General features: G+C 38.2%; 1 pseudogene; it reads left to right on the top strand.

Annotated features, from left to right (window-relative positions):
* The first annotated feature begins 9043 nt into the window (after window positions 1-9043).
* LOC124086403 (mitochondrial inner membrane protein OXA1L-like) lies at window positions 9044-13358 on the top strand (annotated as a pseudogene).
* Window positions 13359-18017: the final 4659 nt, after the last annotated feature.

The following is an 18017-nucleotide window of genomic DNA, read 5'->3' as shown; positions in this document are numbered from 1 at the left end:
TAGCAATTGTTAAATTCTTAGTACACGTTAATTAAAATTATATTCTTTTCAACATATGAATAATAGTCTTAGAGCTATACAGAGAGGTATAACTGACTAATTTTTGTACAAAAAAATATAGCCTTGTATTATCTGTTAATTTTTCTCTAAAATAGTTTAGAATTACTACATGATTTATATACAAGCCTAAAAAATTAATTCCACTATCTATATTATCATGACTCTATTGAATTACTATAAACCCATGAAGCAAAATTTTAAAAATGGACATATGAGAGTGCCACAGCCAGTTAACAATAAATCTCTGATAGTCATTAATCTGGGATCCCCAAGATGCCAGCCCTTCTGTTGACCCTCCTGTCTGGCCCCAATATTATGCTCCTCTTCTGCACAAATTTCCCTGGTCATTCAGAGGAGAGTTATCTTTTTATAAGAATACTGAGGAAACGTAGTAACCAATAACCAGAGTATGAATGTAGCGTTCAGCTAACGTGTATTTTCGTTCATTCACATGCTTAATGGACATCTGTTCTATGTCAAGGATTGTTCTAGATGTTGTGGCTATAGCAGTGAACACAGCAGGCAAAGCCCCTCCTTTCATTTTTTTTCCCGATTTTTAAAATTTGTTCCAATCAGTCACATATGGCAGCAGAATGCATCTCAACACATTGTACACAGATGGAGCATAACTTCCCATTCCTCTGGCTGTACACAGTGCAGAGTCACACCAGTAGTGCAACCATACATACATAGATAGGGTAAAAATGGCCTTCTCACTCCACTATCCTTCCCATCCCCACCGCCCGACCCCTCCCCTCATTCCCCTCTCCAAAATACAAAGTTCCTTCATTCCTCCCTCCCTTCTCCACCCTGTCCCACTATGGATCAGCATCCACTTATCAGAGAAAACATTAATCATTTGTTTTTTGGGGGATTGGTTTATTTCACTTAGCACAATATTCTCTAGTTCCATCCATTTACCTACAAATGCCATGATTTCATTCTTCTTTAAGGCTGAGTAATATTCCATTGTTTATATGGACCATAATTTCTATATCCTTCCATCTGTTGAAGGGAATCTAGGTTGGTTTCAAAGGTTAGCTATTGTGAATTGAGCTACTATAAACACTGATGTGGCTGTGTCCCTGTAATATGCTGTTTTTAAGTTCCTTGGGTATAAACTGAGGGGTGGGATAGCTAGGTTAAAATGGTGGTTCCATTCCAAGTTTTCTGAGGTATCTCCAAACTGCTTTCCATATTGGCTGCACCAATTTGCAGTCCCAACACAATGTATGAGTGTACCTTTCCCCCCACAGCCTCACCAACACTTATTATTGCTTGTATTCTTGATAATTGCCATTCCAACTGGAGTGAGATGAACTCTTAGAGTAGTTTTTATTTGTATTTCTCTAATTGATAGAAATGATGAACATTTTTCATATATTTGTGGATCAATTATATTTCTTCTTCTGTGAAGTGTTTGTTTAGTTCCTTAGCCCATTTATTGATTGGATTATTTGTTTTTTGTATCTTAAGTTTTTTGAGTTCTTTATATATGCTGGAGATTAGTGCTCTATCTGAGGTGCATGTGGTAAAGATTTTTTCCCATTCTGTAGGCTCTCATCACATTACTGATTGTGTGCTGAGAAGAAGCTTTTTAGTTTGAGTCCATCCCATTTATTTATTCTTTATTTTACTTCTTGAACTTTAGGAGTCTTGTTAAGAAAGTCAGGTCCTAAGCCAACATGATGAAGATTTGGACCTACATTTTATTCTGTTAGGTGCAGGGTCTTTGTTCCAGTGCCTAAGTCTTTGACCTACTTTGAGTTGATTTTTGGGCAGGGTGAGACATAGAGGTTTAATTTCATTTTGCAACATATGAATTTCCAGTTTTCTTTTTTTTTTGAGAATTTTAATATTTATTTTTTTTTTTTTTAGTTTTCGGCGGACAACATCTTTGTTTGTATGTGGTGCTGAGGCTTGAACCCCGGCCGCACGCATGCCAGGCGAGCACACTACCGCTTGAGCCACATCCCCAGCCCCCGAATTTCCAGTTTTCCTAGTACCATTTATTAAATAGGTTATCTTTTCTCCAATGTATGTTTCTGGCACCTTTGTCTAGTATAAGATAACCGTATTTATATGGATTTGTCTCTGCATCTTCTATTTTGTATCAGTGGTGTACATGTCTATTATGGTACCAATACCCATGCCATTTTTTTTTTTTTAAAGAGAGAGGGGAGGGGGGGAGGGAGGGAGGGAGAGAGAATCTTTTTTTTTTTTTTTTTTTTGGTAGATGGACACAACACAATGCCTTTATTTATTTATTTTTTTATGTGATGCTGAGAATCAAACCCGGGTCCCACCCGTGCTAGTCTAGTGCTCAACCGCTGAGCCAAATCCCAGCCGAACCATGCCATTTTTGATCCGATTGCTCAGTAGTATAGTTTAAGGTCTAGTATTGTGATACCTCCTGCTTCACTCTTCTTGCTTAGGACTGCCTTGGCTATTTTGAGTCTCTTATTTTTACAAATGAATTTCATGATTGCTTTTTCTAGTTCTATGAAGAATATCACTAGGATTTAATAGGAATTGCATTAAATCTGTATAATAGTTTTGGTAGAATAAAGCCCCTCCTTTCATTCAAGAGATATTTTAGTCTGTTGACGAGCAAGGGAACAAACAATAAGTACTAAGAGGAGGCTAAGTACTGTGCTAAGTACTCTTGGGATGGCTAAAATGGGGTAAAGGGCTAGAAAATGAAGGAGAGTGCTGTTTTATAGACACATAAGAGACGTTATCACCAAGGGAAGAATGGTTGAACAGGGACCCTCTGGAAACAGGGGTGTGTGCCCCAGTAAATGCCAATGTCAAAACAGACAAAAGCCAATTGGTTCTCATGACAAGCTATTATGTGCTCAGTACCGTGCTGGTCTGTGAAGGATAAAGTACGGACTTTACAGGAAAGACAGCAGGACAGAGATATCATGCACTCATGAATGCTTGAGCACTAACTCTGCCACCTGGGTGACTCTGCTGTTACCAGCCAGGTTACCTCAGGCAGGTCCCCATGTCTCAGTTCCTCAGCTGTAGGGTGGGTAGAATAAAATGGCACTGATTCTCTAGAGTTGTTGGGAAGACTAATAGTTAACATGTGGAACATCCTCAGCAAGTTCTCACCCAGTGATTGTTGTGAATGTTGTGGTCACAATACTTTCATCCACCATTTCTGATAATACTGTGTTCTCATCAAGGCCATGCTTAACAACAAACCTCAAACCCTTTGTGGCAAAATTTCTGATCAGACCAATATGATGAAGAGACTGATACTTTATGACCATCTGGGTTCTCCACATCAGTGGCTCTCAACCAGAGGGGACTTTGTCCCCCAGGGGACATTTGGCTCTGTCTTTTAGTATCTTATTTTAACTGGTGTAAATAATCGTACTTATTTACCTAAAGGCATTTTTGGGTTATCATAACTTGGTGAGGGTGGGGTCTGCTGTAATCTAGTGAGTAGGGGACTGGGATGCTGAGAAAGGACAGGACAGTTTCCACAACATCAACAACAACAACAACAACAAAATGTGATCCAAATGATAGCGTAGCTGCTGGGAAACCTAACTCCACATTAACCATGAATAAAGACAAAGATCTGATGATTCAAGTGAATCTCTCTTCCATCACATTCACTCTTGTTCAAATGGATGAGCCCCTGTGCCCAAGTGTCGTGACTGGAAAGATGCCATAACCAAGGCTTTTTTGGTACCCACTCTTTTGGCAGCCACTTCAAAAGTAAAGTGGTAGAGCAGGCATCCAGAAATACAGAGCTGCATCTCAGGAGATGGAGAAGAGCCTGAGGAGAGAACATGATGCTCAGCCAGGCTTCCAGGGACCAGTCACTCACGGGCTGCTCTCTGCCCTACCTGGCTGTGGCTCACATCCACCCTAATTCAGGCACTGTGTTCAAAGGATGAAAGGGGCTTTAAACATGGTTATTTAGGGCCTCAGTGAGCAGGACCAGTGCAGCCAGCTGCAGATGTGCAAAGACAAATTTGTCTAACATGTCTGAGAACAGAGGAATCGGTCATGAATGTCAAAAAGTTCTCTAGGCACCAGAGGATGTTGTCAGTGTTTCTCCACCTTTTTTTTATTATTGACTCAGTGAGCATTTTAGATATTTTTTCTTAATCATCACCCCCAATGAAATTTTAATAATCACAGGTATATCTTTCCATCTGTTCATGTACTAGAGCCCATTGAAGGATTATAAGCCATTATAATATCTAAGTTTATCCCCCCCAGAGCCATTTTTCATTCCTTGGCAATAATATCACTTTCAATGAGAATACATGGCTTAAGGGCTAAGGACGTAGCTCAGTGGCAGAGTGTTTGCCTATCACACACATGACCCTGATTTAATCCCCAGCATTGAAAGGCAGGCAGAGAATGGCTCACTCCACCACCCACCAATACTTTTTAGCTCCTTCCCCAGGCCCTCACTTTCTTTTTTAACATGTCTTTTCATTGTCATCCCCCCAATCTATATACCTTGTTCAACAATAATTGTCATTAAGTCAACATGCATATAAGTAATTTTTAAACTGTAAAGATCTATAAAAATGTTGGACATTACTAATAGTAAAAAAAAAAAAAAAAAAAAAAAAATTAACTGATTGCTGCCCCATCCAAACCCAACCCTGCCAACTCTAACCCTCACCACTGGGGATAGCCTTTGGCCCTATCTTCCTGGACAGTTTTCAAGTTGACTTCTTCTGCAACTGGAAGAACCAATAGGAAGCTATTTAATTTTTTGTTTTTTAAATATTTTGACAGGAGTTGATAAGTGCAATAGGCACATGGAGCTACCATTCATTAAATGAGGTACGTTTCAGAAAGTTAGTATTGTTCCACCCAAAACCAATACTGACTTAAGTGGATAACTGCAGAGAATGTAATGTTGAACAAGAAGGAATAAACGTTTCTGTTCTTCTATGTCAGGCTGAGCTGCAGGAAGAGAAGTCCATTATTTGATTCATCATTAACCAAACTATGACCTTAGCATTCTGCATGCAAATAGCTCAAGTTAATTAAATTTAATTGAAATTTCTCTATCAAAGACCCTCAGAACCTCAGACTCAAGGTCCAAATTGCATTCAAGATTTTCCCCTCCTCCACCCCACACTATTCTGCATCCTTCTGGTTCTCTTTTCCACTTTCAACATGCTGCCAAATCAAAAACCTAGATTTTATCCTTAACTTCTTCCACCGATCATCCATCAACTGTCTATTTTATCTAGTTAGCTTTTTAACTTTTCAGTACTAAACTAAGGGGCACTTCACCTCTGAGATACATCCTCAGACCTTTTTTAAAACTTTTGAGACAAGGTCTCGCTGAGTTGCTGAGGCTGGTCTTGAACTTGCAATCCTCCTGCCTCAGCCTCCTGAGTCACTGGAATTATAGGCGTGCACGACAGCATCCAGCCCTGGTTAGCATTTTTTAAGTTCATCATTGAAACCAAATTTGGTTTTTGAAAAGATCAACAAAATTGACAAAGCTTTACCTAGATTGATCAACAAAATAAGAGACAAGACTAGGTACTGAATGAAAGAGGGACATTAATCTTGAACTTAAAAAAATAAAGAGGGTTATAAGAGATCATTACAAACAAACATGTCAAAAAATGAGATAATTTAGATTAAATGGACAAATTTCTAGAAAGACCCAAACTACCAAACCCAACTCAAGAAGAAACTGAAAACTCCTATGATAGTAAAGATATTGAATTAGTAATTTACACTTTCTCATTAAGAAAATCCCCAAAAACATATGGCTTCACAGATAAATTCTACCAAACATTTAAACAATTATTATTAATTCTCTCAACTTCTCTCCAAATATAGGAAAAGATAAAACACTTCCTAATACATTCCATAAGATCAATATTACCCTGATAGAAAAACCAGACAAACCAATCACCCACACACAAAAAACTATATATTACCCAGGTGTGGTGGCATGATCCTGTAATTCCAGCACTCAGAAGGCCAAGGAGGTAGCATTAATTGAGTCTAGGAATTTTAGACCCCTCCGGGCAACATAGCAAGATCTGTCTCAAAAATAACTGTATATTAATATCTCTTATGAATGTCAATGCAAAAAGCCTAACAAAACTAGCCAACTGACTCATATAACATATCAAAAGGTCTATATATCACAACCAAGTGGGAATTATTCCAGGAATGTAAAGTTGGTCTTACATTGGAAAATTTTTAGTATAATATGCCATGTTAAGAGAATAAAGAAAATAAAGGATAAAAATCGTTTGATTATCTCAGTAGATGCAGAAAACAACAAAATTCAACAACTTTTCTTGATTAAAAAAATCCACACTTATTGCTACTTGTACTCTTGATAATTGTTATTCTGACTGGAGTGAGATGAAATCTTACAGTAGTTTTGATTTGCATTTCTCTAATTGTCAGAGATGATGGATTGTATTTCTTCTTCTGTGAAGTGCCTGTTCAGTTCCTTAACCCATTTATAGATTGGGTGATTTATTTTCTGGTGTTAAGTTTTTGTTTTTTTTTTTAATTTTTGTTGTTGGTTGTTCAAAACATTACATAGTTCTTGATATATCATATTTCACACTTTGATTCAAGTGGGTTGTGAACTCCCATGTTTACCCCATATACAGATTGCAGAATCACATCAGTTACACATCCATTGATTTACATATTGCCATACTAGTGTCTGTTGTATTCTGCTGCCTTTCCTATCCTCTACTATCCCCACTCCCCTCCCCTCCCCTCCCCTCTTCTCTCTCTGCCCCCTCTACTGTAATTCATTTCTCCCCCTTGTATTTTTTTTCTCTTTCCCCTCACTTCCTCTTGTATGTAATTTTGTATAACCCTGAGGGTCTCCTTCCATTTCCATACAATTTCCCTTCTCTCTCCCTTTCCCTCCCACCTCTCATCCCTGTTTAATGTTAATCTTCTTCTCATGCTCTTCGTCCCTACTCTGTTCTTAGTTACTCTCCTTATATCAAAGAAGACATTTGGCATTTGTTTTTTAGGGATTGGCTAGCTTCACTTAGCATAATCTGCTCTAATGCCATCCATTTCCCTGCAAATTCTATGCAATAGAATCTCTGAGCATGAAGATTACAAGTAGTTAATTTTTATTTACTTATTGAGTTAGTTTTATAGTTGTTACATTTTTCTATTCTAATTGGACCAAAATTCACATAATATTAACTATTTCAGAATGTACTATTCAATGGCATTTAGCACAAACATTTCTTTCTATTTTCAAAGCATTTTCATCACCCTAGAAGAATATTCTGCACCTATTAAGTACCCACTTATTATTCCCTCTCCCTGCCCAGTCCCTGGCAATCACTAGTTATCTTTCTGTCTCTATGGATTTTCCTATTCTGGATATTCCACAGAGAAGAAATCATACAATATGTGACCTCTGGTTTCTTAGACTATTTTAGAGACTCATCCAAAGCTGAAGCATGTATCAGTACTTCATTTCTTTATTATGACTGAATATTCCATGATATGTATATATCATAATTTGTTTAAATCTATTAATTTACATTTAGGTTGCTTCTACCTTTTGACCAGTGTAAATAGTGTTTATATGAACATTCAGATGAAAGTTTTATTTGGACACCTGCCTTCAATTATTTGGGGTATAAACCTACAAATGGAATTGTTGAGTCATATGGTTATTCTATGTTTACTTTTTTGAGGAATCAACAAAATATTTTCCAATTTACATTACAACTAAAAATTAATCAAGGTTTCTACTTCTCCACATTCTTGCCAATAATAAATAACAGTAATGTTATTTTCTGACTTGTTTTTTTATTATAGCCTACTTAAAGGGTATGAGGTGGTATCTCATTGAGGCTTTGATTTACATTTATCTAATGACCAATGATGTCAAACATCCTTTTAATATGCTTGTCAATCACTTGTATATTTCCTTTGATGAAATGTTAACTCAAGTGTGTGTTATTTTAAATTATGTAATTGATAATATATTTTATTTTTTTAATATTTATTTTTTAGTTGTACACAATATCTTTATTTTGTTTATTTGTTTTTATGTGGTGCTGAGGATCAAACCCAGGGCCTTGCATGTGCTAGGCAGGTGCTCTACTGCTAAGCCACAACGCCAGCCCGATAATGTATTTTAAAACAGAGGAACAAAATATTATATCACTGCTTATACATATAATTTTCTTATTCCTAACAAAAAATAAAATTTAATAATGGTGCTGGGTGCGGTGGCACATGCCTGTAATCCCTAAGGCTCAGAAGGCTGAGGCAGGAGGATTTCGAGTTCAAGGCCAGCCTCAGCAATTTAGCAAGGCATTAAGCAACTCAGTGAGACCCTGTCTCTAAATACAATACAAAAAAGGGCTGGGATGTGGCTCAGTGCTTAAGTGCCCCTGGGTTCAATTCCCACTACAAAAAAAAAAAAAATGATATCTGTTTTATTAGTTAAAGTAATGGTTCTGTTTTTAAAAATTCCCAAATGTGTGATGGCTAAAACACAACTAAATTTTCTCTTTTGCTGAAATAAACAACATAGTCAGTAAATGGCTCTTCTCTAGGCTCCTCCCATTACGTGGCTCTGCCACCTCCAATTCACAACTTCCTAGAAAGCACTGTCCAGTACTTGATAATGTATTTTCAAAACAATGCCCATTTGCCTTTTTTTTAAATATAAAAATGAAGAGCCATCAGGATTACATTAACCCCAGGTAGAGCTTCGTACAGTGAACACTGTAGGAAGCAAAGAAAGAATGTGAGTGGAATACTGCACCATGGAATGTCCACTGGAAAGGAAAAGAAGTTTTAACAACACAGGGACACTAATGGACTTCAGAGGAAATATATGAAGAGATTAGAGGGCTTAAAGTGCAAAGTGTAAGGTTGCAAGAAAGCTGAAGGATAAACAGATTATGATCAGCAAATTATATATCAGGATTTAATATTGTGAAAATATTGCAGTCTAGTTTGGATGATGATGAAGAGCAAAGGTATGGCTTTGGGAGTAGAATTCATAGCTCCTCAGGTTCAGAATAGGCAAGAGGCTGCAAAGTTAGGGTGTTGGCCAGATTATTCACAGAGATGTTGAAATTTCCCACATGTCAAGGGCCAAAGTAAACAAAGGATAGGGCCCAGAAAGGATATAAAGTAATGTAGCTGTGTTTTATTTTATTTTTTTTTAATGTAGCTGTGTTTTAAAGGAGGAGAATTATAGCATGAGTTCATGGGTGTCAACATCCTAACAGTCCAATAGAGTCAGGACCATGTGAAAACAGCAATTTCATATTAAACCTAAGCCATGTTAAATTTAGATGAAATGATGGATTAAAAAGAAATCGTCCTTGCTCTGGCCTCTGGAGAGAAAAATTAAAACTCTCTTATGAGATTTACAAACATTCCATCTCATGGCTTTGACATTGAATGTATTCTTCCTAAATGGTCTGGGAAACCCCAAATTGAGAAAATCACATGAAAAGTGATCCTGGCCAGTTAGATCAGCAGTTTTTAATACTGGAAAAGAAGAGAGAAGGGTACTGGGGAATATCTAGCAGTCTGTCACATCAGTCCATATTTCTGTTGCAAAGAAAGATAATCAGTAAAATACTTTCAAAGACTAAAACAAACTACATCAACATCAACTAGGGAGCATTAAAATAAAGATACAACATCATAAAAGGAAGACATAAAGTTTCCAGTATCTCCCCTGTTGAAAATGCAAGCTCTAGAGCTAAAATCTATTTAATGGAAGTATGGAGCTAGAGGAACAAGTTAAATGACACCACACAGAAGCAAACACACACATCCAGAATATGGGAAATTGTATAGGCCACTCATTTCTGCACCAAGTCAGAGGTATGAGAAGAAAAGAATAAGAAATAAGAGAAGGTTCTTTAGATCAACAAAGACTTAGAGACACAAAACTAAAAAAGGAATGTCTGAACTTTGGATTCTGATTCAAATGAAACCATTAAAAGACATTTTGAAGGCAAGCAGAGATACCTAAATATCTGATGCAATGTGGCATCATGGTTAAGAAATTGGGTTTTAGAGATGTGAACTGCAGTGTGTGGAGGAAATGACTTGATGCTATTTATAATTTTTCAGTAAAGGAAACAAGAGAGGGGCTGGGGTTGTGGCTCAGTGGCAGAGTGCTTACCTAGCATGTGTGAGGCACTGGGTTCAATCCTCAGCACCACATGAAAGATAAATAAATAAAGGTATTGTGTCCAACTACAACCAAATATAAATATTAAAAAAAGAGAGAGAAACAATTTCAGATATAAAATATGGTACAGAGAGGGACTAGAGTTGTGGCTCAGTGGGAGAGCACTTGCCTAGCACGTGTGAGGCATTGGGTTCGATTCTCAGCACCATATAAAAGATAAATAAAATAAAATAAAGGTATTGAGTCCATCTACAACTAAAAAAATATTTAAAAAAGAAAACAAGAAAAGTGAGGAAAGAACAAACATGGCAAAATCCTGATAATCATTAAATCTGGGTGAGGAATATATCAGCGTCAACTATACTCTTATTTTTGTTTTTTTGTTTTAGAATTTCATAGTCAAGAATTCAAAACTTTAGGAAACACATGAACAACTAGTCAGGTACACACGATCACTCTGCTATTTACAGAACTATCTCAGTTGTTTTTTTAGAAATGTTATTCTTCCCAGTGCAGAAGCCCAAATGACACTTTGCCCTGCTTCCATTATGAAACACCAATCAGGAAAAATAAGCACTTTGTACCCTCAAATGAACCAACAATGACAAGGTCACCCCATCTAGCTCTAATTCACAAACTTAAGTACTTCCTGTAAATGTGGACTCCATAATAATATCCCCAACTTTCAAAATGTTAAACCCTGAAATAATGTTGATCTTTTGGATAAAACACAAGAAAAAGTTATGTTTCCCACTGTGAAGAAATGAATGCACACTAATAAGATTGCAGGATTTTTTTCTTTAAAAATTTTTGAGAGACTGGGGATGTAGTTCAGTGGTAGAACACTGGCTGGCATAGCCTAGGCCCTGAGTTTGATCCCTAGTACCACCAAAAAAAAAAAAAAAATTAAATTCCTTTAAATGCTAAACCCATATTTCGGCTGGTCTTCTTTTTCTAACATTATGATTAATTTAACAAACATTTAAAGTATTTATATAAACTTTATAAATTGGCAAGATCAATATGATTTAGAAATGCACACATAGAGTCTGCGAGAGCAAAGCAGCAATGTGCTCGCCTGGATGGCAAGCTGTCTGCTTCTTGAGGGGTGATCTTAGTGAATACCCTGTGGCCTCACGCTGGGCCTTCTGCTTCCAGCATAGACATTCCATTATCCTTTCATCTGATTAGTTCCACAGTATCATAGGTCCTCGCAGTGGCCGTGGAAACCGCTGAGAGAGGGGCTCCAGGTCCTAAGCCACCCCGGCTGCAGGCAGCCGCATTATGTCCTCGTCATAATCTCCAGCCACCGCTGCCTCAGTACCTCTGCTATTTCATTTGCAGAAGCCCAGGTCCAAGTACCTCCTGTTGTTCCTGCAACTCCTTCACCCACAGCAGTACCTGAGGTGGCTTCTGGAAGAACTACAGATATAATCCACGCTGTTGCAGAACAGAGCTTCGCTGAACTGGGACTAGGGTCATACACCCCAGTGGGATTGACCCAGAACCTCCTGGAATTTATGCATGTTAACCTGAGCCTTCCTTGGTGGGGGGCCATTGCAGCATGTACAGTCCTTGCCCGCTGCCTCGTTTTTCCTCTCATCGTGAAGGGCCAGCGAGAGGCAGCCAAGATTCACAACCACTTGCCAGAGATCCAGAAGTTTTCCACTAGAATCAGAGAGGCCAAGTTGGCAGGAGACAATGCTGAGTTTTACAGGGCCTCCAAGGAGATGACACTTTACCAGAAAAAGCAAGATATTAAATTCTTTAAACCCCTCATTCTGCCTCTGACTCAGGCACTAGTCTTCATCTCTTTCTTCATTGCCTTGAGAGACATGGCCAACCTTCCTGTGCTCAGTATGCAGACAGGTGGCCTCTGGTGGTTCCAGGATCTCACTGTATCTGATCCCATCTACATGTTATGGATAGTAGTCACTGCTACAATGTGGGGTGTCCTAGAGCTAGGTGCTGACACAGGTGTGCAAAGTTCTGACCTTCAGTGGATGAGAAATGTTATCAGAGTGAGCCCCTGGCAGTCTTGCCCATGCCATCCACTTCCCCTCGGCAGTGTTCATGTACTGGCTCTCCTCCAATATGTTTTCCCTGGGCCAAGTAGCCTGCCTCCGGCTACTGTACGCACTGTACTTAAAATACCCCAGCGTGTTGTGCATGACCCTGACAAATTACCTCCCCGGGAAGGCTTCATAAAGAGCTTCAAACAAGGCTAGAAGAATGCTGAAATTGCACATCAGCTCCATAAGCGTGAACGATGCATGCAGAACCCCTTGGAGCTAGCAGCCAGGGGTCCCTTACAGCAGACCTTTACCCACAACCCTCTACTACAACATGAAAAGAATCACCCTCCCAAAACCCCCAGCAGCAGCAACACCAACAACAGCAACAAACCAAAGTCAAAGCAGCCCTGGCGTGACACACTTGGCTGACTTGTGTTCTCTGCTCATTCTGTCAGGAACTCTGTCTCCTCAAAGAACCATCCTAAAGACAGACTTGAGGCTTTGTCCTTGTATCAGGCCTAGGAACTGTAGGATATGGAAATGTTCATTTTAAAAACTGATTCCACTACAAACTCTTATTCCTGCATATAAAAGTACAGGGGAGCCAAGCAATCTTCCTTTCCATAGGATTAGGAAACCTCTGTACTACATGCTGCTTCCTGATACTTTATTAAACAGAGAAATGGATTGTGTACTTCAGAGAAATGAATAGGTTGGGTCAAGATTGCTTTTGATAGCCCATGCTCTTGGGAAGTATCTGACCGTTTTTACCTGGCATTAAGACCTTACACTTCTACCCTGTGTGTGTGTGTTCCAGCCACATTTGCATTGTGGTCATAGAGAAATGACTGATAAGATTGTATTTGAGAATTATAACCACATTTCTTGATAACCTATACAATTTCCATTTCCATCAAGAAATAGATTACTCAGATTTTTAGTGAAAATTAAGAATGAAAGGTGATGTTTTTATGCAAAAACTTAAAAGGAAAAAAAAAAGAAATGCACACATAGACATTTATTGGGGCTTTATACTTGATTAACTTTGGGTAAATGTTCAATTTTTAAATAATGGGCATTCCATTTTGGTTATAGGATTTCATATATACATATAAATACAATACACATACATATATATAATACATATATGTACCACATATAACATATATTGTTAGTTTGCAAGATCTGTGAAGCTGAGAGAGATTTATGTTTAAAAAAAGATTTCCATGATGACTGCGTATTGTCAGTTCTTCATTGTAATTCTTTCTTTTTTCTTTGTATTTTTCCAGCTATATGTTAGTTGCATACTTGTTTGTAATTATATTATTTCCTACAGGATTCTTCTTTGTGATATAATAAGAGTCAAATTTTTGTCCTTATTAATGTTACTCAATAAATAATACTTGACAATTAATAGTTCCAAAAAGTTGTTTGATTTATAATTCGTGTAGTATGTCTTTTTCTTTTTTTTTTTTATTTTCTATACTTTAGTTGTTTAGTTTTAAATATTTTAGTAGCTTTAGTCTTAATTGTCTTAGGAATAATAGTATGGCTTGTTAATGAGGTATGTAGCTCACATGTCCTCTCTGTTGGGCTATCTCTTCTCACTGTCTGGATGTGACCTTCAATAAACTTTCTGTGTTTCTGGCATCTCTAAGATCTTGGGATCTTCAATGCAGCTCCGGTTTCACTTTCACAGCTTCATAATTGCCCTCTCAGGGGCCACTCACAGGCATTCCCACCCTGCTCACACATTGCCTGGCCTCCCAGGCCTTCCTTTGAAATCTCAGTGGAAGCCTCCTTGGTCCCCTAACTCCAACATTTTGCATTCCTCTGAAACCAGCACCAATGTGGATGAAGCCAAGGTCCACCACCAACTTGAACAGTAGCAGGCCTGCTTGGACTCTGGCTGTAGTGGTCTCTGAGTACCTGGATGACTGAGCACAGTGAACCAAATCCTGGGGAAATATCTTTCTAGGTGGCCCTGTGGCAGCAGGGTGCTCCTATAGTCTCTTCTTAAAGCAAAGTTTTTCAAATGAGTCTTCATTTTTACACCTTTGAACCTGTGAATAATGGGATCTTACTGATTCCTCAGGTGCCCTCAAGGCAACTTTCCTATTATCTCTGTGCAAAGAACTTGGTTTCTCTTTAATGGCTCTAATATGTTTAGCAACCACAGTTTTATATGTACTTTTCTGATTAAACTACAAATATTTTAAATCTTTCTGCTCTGCTTTTTTATCCTAATTCTCACAGTACACCTAGCCAAAAGCTACCAGCAATACTCATGCCACTCCTCAAATGCTATGCTGCCTTGAAATTTCCTCCACCCAATTAATTATCCCATGACTTTAAATTCATCCTCATTGAAATACCCAGGACATGCACAAAATGTACCCAAGTCCTTTGCCAGAATGTAACATGAATGACCTGTAGTCCAGTTTCCAATAGAGTCCTCACAATTCCATCTGAAACCTCATGAGCTGGGCAAAGTGGCACACACTTGTAATCCCAATGACTCAGGAGACTGAGACAAGAGGATCACAAATTCAAGGCCAGTCTCAGAAACTTAGCAAGACCTTGTCGGAAAATAAAATTAAAAGGGCTGGGGACATAGCTCAGTGGTAAAACCCCAGGTTCAATCCCCAGTAATAAAAACAAAAAGTCTGAAACCTATGCACACAATCTTTACCATCCTGTTGGCATTCCGGTCCTTTGAGCTTCCATCGTAATTGCCCACTAAATTCTGCCTACAACATTTTAAGGCCTCTCTAGTCTGCACCTCCAGGCTTTTCCAAACTTCTCTCACAAACCAGTTCCAAACACTTCTGAAACACATGGTCAGGTATAGTCACAGCAAAGCCCCCACTTCTGGTACCAAAATCTGTATTAGGTAGGGTTCTCTAGAGGAATGGAACTAATAGGAAATGTATGTGTACCACTATAAAACAGGATTTATTAGGGTGTCTTACATCATCAGAAGCTGGACAGTTACTCAATGACTATCTGCACACTAGAGAACCAGAAGAACCAGTAGCTGCTCAGTCCAAGAAGTTAGAGCCTCAGAACGAGAGGGACCAATGGTGCGGCCTCATCCAAGATTAGAGGAATGGAAACTCCCTCAGGAATAGCTTTACAATGGAAAAGTGATGAAGCTGGGTCTGACATCCACACACAATGGTATCAGCAATAGACACACCTGCTTAAGAATAACAGAGCTTGAATCTTCTACGACTTCCTCTGTTCACTTTGCTGCTTCTGGGTTTCCTAGCTACAGGACAGTGCTGCTCACATTCAGAGCAAATCTACCCTTCAGTTTACTGTCCCACATGCCAATGTCTCTGGAAACACCCATTAATCTCTTAATCCTAGGTTTATCTCAATCCAATCAAGTTAATAATGCAGATTAACCATCACAGATATATTAACAATACTCTCTTCCAGTCCTCTAGCATAAGCTATTTCTTTGTCTTCTTCAGTTTCTTTCACCAACATTTCATAGTTTTCATTATATTAGTCTTTCATTTTCTTAATTAGATTGATTTATAATTTTTACTGTTTTGATGCTACTATTAACTGTTTTCTTAATTTCATTTGGGGTTGTTATTGTTAGTGTATAAAAATATAACTGATGATATTGCTATGATATCCTTCAACTCTGCTGAATTTAGTTATTTTAACAATTTTTGTGGAATATTTAGGATTTTCTACATACAAGACAATGTCATATATGAACAGAAACTATTTCTTCTTTTCTAATTTAGAGAATTTTATTTCTTTTTCTGTCTAATTGCTCTGGTTAGGACTTCCAATACTATACTGAATAGAAGTGTTGAGAGCAGGGATTCTTGCCTTTTCCCTGATATTAGAGGAAAAACTTTCAGTCTTTTCTCATTTAATATGTTAGCTGTGGGCCTTTTGTAGGTAGCCCTTATTCTGTGACATAATGTCTTCTATTCTTAATCATTCAGTGAAAAGATATTGCATCCTGTCAACTGCTCTTTCTGCATCTGTTGAGATGATTTTATGTGTTTTGTCCTTCATTCCCTTAATGTAGTATATTATACTGAGTGATTTTTATATGTTAAACCATCCTTGCATCCTAGAAATAAAGATCACTTGGTTAGAATGCATACTCATTTTAATGTGCTGTTGAATTTGGTTTGATGAATATTGCTATGATATCCTTTAGTATTAGTACCATACTAATCTTTTTATTGTTCTAAGTTTAGACACTATCAAAGGAACATATTTATGGCTTTATTTTTAAATGCAGCATAACATGAAAATGCTTTGAATATTAATTATCAGGTTACTGTCTCGAGGAATGAGAATTCAATTCTGTGCTTGAAATATTGACAAATATTAAGATAGCCATGTTCTAGTTCTACAGATTGTTTTATTTGAGGAATTGAACATTACCTCCTACATAATATGCTTCAATCTGAATGTCAAACAACAACAACAAAAAAAAGCTTATTGGGAAGGTACCATGAAACAGTTTGGCCAATAGCATTGGATTTTCATGTTTATGACATATGAAATGTGTCTATAAACATACAATAAATAAAGAGTATGAGTAAGATGTTCCAGGAACTCCATTCTTCTCCAACGAATACAATAATTCAAACTCTAGGGTAATTAAAATACAGCCCTTTGTATATAGTAATGTGTGAGTACATAGTGTGACAAAGAGTCTCTCCTTGATCAAATTCCAGCCAGGTTCTTCTGAGTCCTTTCTCAACTAACCTCCAGGGATTTGAACAAAACACTAATGCAATTTCTAACAGCTCTGTACCACAGCCCCAGGATGACCGAGTGTGTTAGTAGGTGTTCCACTGCTGTGACAAAATTAGTTGAGAAAATCAACTTACAGAAGGAAAGATTCATTTTGGCTCAGAGTTTTGAGGTTTCAGTCCATGGTCAGTTTGTTCCAAGGCAAAAACATCATGGCAGAAGGGCATGGTGAAGGAAAAATCATTACCTCAAGCATCTGAAAAGGAGAGAGGGAGAGACCTTAGAAACAGAGAGGAGGAGGAAGGGGCTAAGAACAAGATATAACCATCCAGGGCATGCCCCAGTGACCTACTTCCTGCAATGAGTCCTCACCTCCTACAGTTTCCATCCCTACCCGAATAATACAATCAGATTATTAATCCATCCATGGATTTATCCAAATGAGATCAGAGCCATCATGATCCAATCACTTCCCAAGAGTCCCACTTCTGAGCAAAGCTAAATTGGAGACCAAGCCTTCAACACATTAGTCTTTGGGAGAATTCCAGAGCCAAACTATAACACCCAGGACCTGCTTAAAACATCCGCCTGAGAAATCTCAAGGCTGTCAAAAGAGTTTATTATTTATTCCAGCCACCACCTGAGATTGTGTCCCTGTCTCTCAGCCTCTCTGGGAAGATGGGAGCCAAACTTCCTTAATCTCCATTTAACAGTGAACCTAGATGGATTGCACACGGACCAACCCCTTCCTTCTTATTTTGTAACTTTTCATTGCCCCAGTGCTGAACCTCCCAGTTCCCATTCCTTCACTACCACTCCATTCCCCTATTCCTTTACTATCACCTCGGTTCCACCTGAAGTTCAGTTCAGTTCATGCTGGAATCCTCCCTATTATAACAGCATACTACCGATTAAAACCTGTCTTCACTTTAACTAGTGGCTTTATCTTTGACAAGACCAAAAAGGTGGATTTCTTTTTCCCCTCAGAGGCAGAGGCTTCTTTAGAAAAGTAGGCACATATTCAAGGAAGA

The sequence above is a fragment of the Marmota monax genome, unplaced genomic scaffold (genome assembly GCF_021218885.2).
Source record: "Marmota monax isolate L192 unplaced genomic scaffold, Marmota_monax_Labrador192_F-V1.1 WCK01_AAM20220418_F8-fsc00024, whole genome shotgun sequence".
In the NCBI taxonomy this organism is placed as follows: Eukaryota; Metazoa; Chordata; class Mammalia; order Rodentia; family Sciuridae; genus Marmota; species Marmota monax.
The sequence above is the reverse complement of the archived record's forward strand: the minus strand, read 5'-3'. Positions and strand labels throughout refer to the sequence as shown.